This window comes from Hyperoodon ampullatus, assembly GCF_949752795.1.
Source record: "Hyperoodon ampullatus genome assembly, chromosome: X".
NCBI classification, from domain to species: domain Eukaryota; kingdom Metazoa; phylum Chordata; class Mammalia; order Artiodactyla; family Ziphiidae; genus Hyperoodon; species Hyperoodon ampullatus.
In genome coordinates, this window is record NC_136913.1 from 119,973,710 (window position 1) to 119,979,993 (window position 6,284).

Genomic DNA, 6,284 nt, shown 5'->3' on the forward strand with positions numbered 1-6,284 from the left:
TCCTAATCCCCAAATCAGTTCTGTTCTTTCTCTCTCCCTCTCTCCCCTTTTCCTTACATAGGCATTAAAGGAGGGAAGGGGCGCATCATACTGTTTTACTGCTGTACACAATTATATATACCTATCAAACCCAGACTTGCTCTCAGTTTGGTCTTGGACTCGCTTTTCATTGCATAGGGATGAAGTAAGGTGCCTGAACTTGGAGGAGAAGTTCCTCTCAGACAGTCACATTATTAAAATACATACATAATGGAAGGAACGACCCATCAGAATAGTTTCCTAAGAGCTTTAATTGTGTTGTTATGGAGGTTTCACTAGACGTGCTTCCATGAAGGCAAACCGGCGTGTCATTGTAACCAAGAAAGCTGACATCAACCCAGGTGTTTTGTCCCCTGTCAGAACAGTCAGTTTGCAACTAGAGCTAGTAGAGTCTTCAAGAAAGAATTTGTTGGTGTGTCTCCAGTGTTATCCAGGGCTAAGGAAGAAGTTGCTCAGACCAGAGAAGATAGGCATCATGCCTCCTCAACTGGTGTATCACCACAGTGAAGAGGGATGCACTCATTACAATGAGCCAACCAAATCCCTTTTTCTGGTTCATGCTCCCCAAGCCACTTTTTGATTATAATTAGGCCTTCTATATTGTATGTTCTAGAGGGTTACTGACCAACCAACACATCAATCACATCAATAGTTCGATCTGTTAGACTATTTCCCTTTGTGAATTAAACTGGTGTTCTGATTCAGACCTTGGCTTTTCACGAATTTGAGTGATGTGAATCATTTACCGTGCATGTGATTACATGTGGAACTACTAACAACATCATGTTTTGGACCACTTTGACCCCACCAAGCTGCTGCTGCTCCTGCCCTCATCTCACCCTCCGCCAGACCTCACACTTGCTGATTTCTTTCAAGTTACTCTAGTTAATCCCTTTTTCCTTTAGTCTTTCAAACATAAGTATCAATAAATGTAGTTTTCAATTTCTCAAAGTGTTTCTTGTTGAATCATTCCCAGAGAGAGCTCCCAAACCCTACATTTGGCAGGACACCTTATACCTCCTGTGATTGGTCTTCCCTGTGGCAGAGGGAGGAGCTCCTGGGCCCATCAGTCTCAAATCCACAGCCTTTTCCCCCATAAGCTCAAAAATGACTGGATTCATTAGGACCCACATGTGGCATGTTGCCACCACTAAACATACAGGGCCTTTAAGCCCACCTAAGAGTGGCTTTGGATCCAGGCCCTTGCTAGATTCTACCTAGAGCATTTGCAGTCGCCATATAAGAATCATTAATGCTTTCAAAAATCGCTGTAGCTACTTAACCTAAATTGGCTGAAATATGCTGCTGCAACAATATTGGGAGTGACAGATTAAAATATAACTCTTGCTGAGTGAAGAAAAGTGTGTTAATGTAGTGCGGTCATTTCAACTTGCTGTTTAAGTCTGACTGTTTTGGGTTCTTTTGAATATTGGTTGCTAAATGCTGACAGGAACAAAGTGTCCAATTTTCTCTGCCAAGGGAGAAAGAAAGGTTTTCTCCCCAACTTTCCTGTACCATGACAGACCAGTGCGCAAAATTGCTTAATTATAATTTCTAAACCACTTCTGAAGGCTTACAATCCAATCTAAGAATGTCTGAGCTGCAAAGGCCCTTAGACACCAACCAAACTCCTCTACCCATTTAACAGATGAGGAAATTGAGGCCAAGATAATGCCAGGCCCAAAGTAACACAATGTCAAGAGCCAGGACTAGAACTCAGGTGTCCCACCGCACACTGTGAAAGTACAATGCTTTCAATTAGAGCCCTGTCTATATTTTTAGGGCCGCTGGGGCATTCTGCATTGGTGGCGATCCTCTCAGCAAACCTGGGAGTAAAAACTGCCTGAAATTCTTACTAGTGATGCTCTAATTGACAAACAGGTGACCAAATCAAGAAGACCAACAGGTAGTGGGGAAGGCAGAGTGGCGGTCGAATAGCAAACTGGAACCGCAGTCCTGGACTCAGAGCAGCACATGTGGAATGAACCTGCGGTGCTGGTGCCTGGCTTTTAGCCCAGCTGTGAGCACTGGGCCTTCCAGATGTGACATTTGACTTCTAGAGCAACTTCATCAGTGTCATCTGGCACACAGTCATCCTGGCAACATTTCAACTCGATTCATTGCAGCTGCGCAGGGTAAAACATAGGCAGCACGCCGAGACAGCAGCCTACCCCAAAAACTGCTGTTTGAGAGTTGAAGGAATGTTTCAAAGGCCCGCCGAATCTGGGATGCTAACAATGCCGCCCAGCCCTGGGTGTCGGGAAAACAGACTTCAGCAGCTGACAGGCCTGTCTGAGCAAAGCACTCAGGAATCAGGGCTCTTTTTGAATCTGAGGCTGATGCCATTTAGAAACCTCAGGGTTTAAAAAAGAAAAATGCTAGGATCAGTGGATTAATACAAAATTAAAACTTGGGGGGAAAAATCTCATGGTTAAAGCCACAAAAATCATGTTCTGGAAACTATGGAGTCACAGCAGGCAAAAGACTATGGGACCCCTGCCCTTTCCAACCAATCCAGGTACACAGATCACTCATTTTCTCCAAGAGTACTTTCAAGGCAGACCTCTTCCACCGTGTCCGTGGGGTTATAGCTTGCCTTGAGATTTCCAGAGTTAACCTCAACCTCTTGTATAGAGAAAGGTATCAGAAGGGAAGAACAGCAAGCAGACACTTTCTTATAGATAAAGAGGCAACAGCTTCTGGAAGACAGCCAAGACCCCCTTACAGAATGAGAGTACTATTTCGAACTCCTGGCCAGATCATTTCACCTTGGAAGGAGACTGACCTCTTTTTTGCCCCCCGAACCCCACCCCCACCCTACCCCCAAGAGCTACCTCTTGATTGGAGAAGGATGGAAATAGGAATATTTCCTATATTTCGAACCCATGTCCCCTGCATTGGCAGGTGAATTCTTAACCACTGCGCCACCAGGGAAGCCCTAATGCAGCATTTCTAGAAGTATAAGAGTGACAGCATGCAGGGCTTCTCTGGTGGCGCAGTGGTTAAGAATCCACCTGCCAATGCAGGGGACATGGGTTCGAGCCCTGATCCGGGAAGATCACACACGCTGTGGAGCAACTAAGCCCGTGCGCCACAACTACTGAGCCTGCTCTCTAGAGCCCACGAGCCACAACTACTGAAGCCCACACACTCTAGGGCCCACGTGCCACAACTACTGAGCCAGTGTGCTGCAACTACTGAAGCCCGTGCGCCTAGAGCCCATGCTCCACAACAAGAGAAGCCACCGCAATGAGAAGCCCGCACACCGCGATGAAGACCCAATACAGCCAAAAATTAATTAATTAATTAATTAATTAATCTATTTTTTTAAAGTTTTAAAAAAAAGAAATGCTGCAGTAGATAGCTTCTCCAGATCAATAACCATGTAGTGGCTTAGGTGCTGACCTCATAAAGTTAAGGGGTCTCACGATTTACACATGACATGCTTTAGTGAAAATCTATATATAAAAATCTATTTTCCTCTTGGAATATATTACAAAAATAAACATGCATTTTCATGACATTAAAACTCAGCTCTGAAAGTAAGTAGCCAAATTAAGAATACAACAGGTCTCTGAGAAACTCAGTGCATGCTTGTTGAATGAACCAATGGGTGAATGAAATGGAAGAAAAACAAGCTATTACTGACTACCTCAGAGCAAAACACAGTTATCTAAGGTAGGAATGAGATATTCAACCTGAACACATAGGGAATATGCCATAGAAAGGAAGAGAGACAAATACAGAGAGAATGCCTACATTCATGTGCTTCCAAGGATTATGAGAGGAGTTATTACTAATTTCTAGGAAATGTAAAAAAGAATTGCCCATAAGACCATTGTTTTAGCCTTTTCCTCTCCTGTTAACATTTTTTGCTTTTGTGTTTGTGTTCTCCAGAAGCCATATTTACTTCTCTTATCTGTGCTTTGTATCCTTATTTAGGTAGGTTTTTTATTGTCGTACCTTGGTTTTATAGTCAGCTCTTGGCTTTCATTTGGATTTCAAAGTTTTATATCCGAATCAAACTGTTGTTCTTTGCCACAGGGATTTAATTTCTCTCAAAATGCATCCCATATTTTTAATTGTCCACACTCTCTTCCACATGTTCTGCTTTAGGTGATTGTGCTTGAGATCACAATCTCTGCTTTTTTTTTTTTTTTTTTTTGCGGTATGCGGGCCTCTCCCGTTGCGGAGCACAGGCTCCGGGCGCGCAGGCTCAGCGGCCATGGCTCACGGGCCCAGCCGCTCCGCGGCATGTGAGATCTTCCCAGACCGGGGCACGAACCGGCGTCCCCTGCATTGGCAGGCGGACTCTCAACCACTGCGCCACCAGGGAAGCCCAATCTCTGCTTTTTTACTTTAGAAAATGTAAATTTGGGTAATTGATATGGCTCAAAGCATAGCTACACATTACCTAATGGTGGGTTATAATTCGGAAATCTTAGCGCATAAGGAATAAGGAATTTTCCTGAACACTTACTATGGGCCTAGCACTGTGTCTGTTTCATAAGATAAAATCAGCCATGTGCTGGAACTGGCTTATACCAACTCACAAATGTGAATTTTGCACATCTCTTTCCAATGTCCAGTTCAGTGACTTCATGTCAGTAGCTTGAAATCCACCATAATAGGGGTATTTACACAACAGATATTGACAAATACTACAAATACTTTTTTTAAGAGAGCCAGTTGTTCAACATTTATCAACATACCAATTGACACAATCTAATTATTTGATTTAAAAAATTTATCAGTTTTACAGTCCTGCTATTCAATTATTGCTGAGTGAGCACTAAATACACTGTGAATTAAAATATAAAAGTTGCTTAAGGAAGCAGAATATTTATGAGCTAGAAATATTTAAAAATCAGACCTTTAAAGTTGTTCTCAGGTGGCAACAAGTAGTTATTTTGTTGCAAAATAAAACAATTTTTTTCAACTTTTCTTTTTTTTTTGGCTGCATCACACATCATACCAGATCTTAGTTCCTCAACCAGGGATCGAACCTGTGCCCCTTGCAGTAGAAGCACAGAGTCTTAACCCCTGGACTGCCAGGGAAGTCCCATAACATTTCTTAAGTGCAAATATTTCTCCTATACAACACATTTACATTCACACATTGTGAAGTCAATGAAGGATTATTCTATGGTAGTTTTCTGCTGGTATGTTAGTTCATAGTAATTTCTTAAGATATTTATGAAGACTGCAGAAAAGAGTTCTTGACTGTTATTTTCAGCTATCATGTAAGATTTAAAAAAAAATCCCACAAGGATGTATGGAAGGTAAGTTTGGTGTAGATTTTCACTATACTTCAATCATCAGGGGACAAGACGTTATAATCCACTTTTCCAGTACTGAATTAAAGTAAGCAGAATTTTTTACAGCATGAAATGTTTCAGACATATAAAAATATAGAGAGGATAATATTCAATATCATAAACTCCTGCTGTCTTTGTCTCTGACTCTCCCCTCTCCCCCACCCCATCTTCAGAGGTAGCTACCATCCTTAATTTGGTGTTCATCATTATCCAGCATATGCATATTTTACTCTAAACTATCCATTAAAAGTATAGAGTTTTGCACATTTCAAAACTATACAGGGCTTCCCTGGTGGTGCAGTGGTTGAGAGTCCGCCTGCTGATGCAGGGCACGCGGGTTCGTGCACCGGTCCAGGAAGATCCCACATGCCGCGGAGCGGCTGGGCCGCTGAGCCTGGGCGTCCAGAGCCTGTGCTCCGCAACGGGAGAGGCCACAACAGTGAGAGGCCTGTGCACCGCAAAAATAAATAAATAAAATAAAATAAAATAAAAATAAAACTATACAAATGCTATCATCTTGCATCTATCTTGCAAGATTCATTGACGTTGATAGGTGAAGCCCGAGATCATTCATTTTAACTTCTAAATAGTATTTTATTGTATGATATTTCATCATCTAGTTATCTATTCTTCTGTTCAAGGTCATTAACGTCTCCAAATTTTTTACTCTTCCAAATAATGCTGTTATAAACATTCTGGCACATATGTCTCCTTGAGCACATGTGTGAGTGTTTCTCTGGGGGAGACACTTAGGAGTGGAATTGCTAAGCCATACAGTATTCACTTCAACTTTATTTGGTATTAGCAAATTGTTCATCAAAGGGTTGTACCAATTTATGCACCAGTAGCACCGTGTAAGAGTTCTTGCTTCACATTTTTTTTCTGACGCTTGGTATTTTTAGAAATACAGGCAGAATTTAAAGCTAC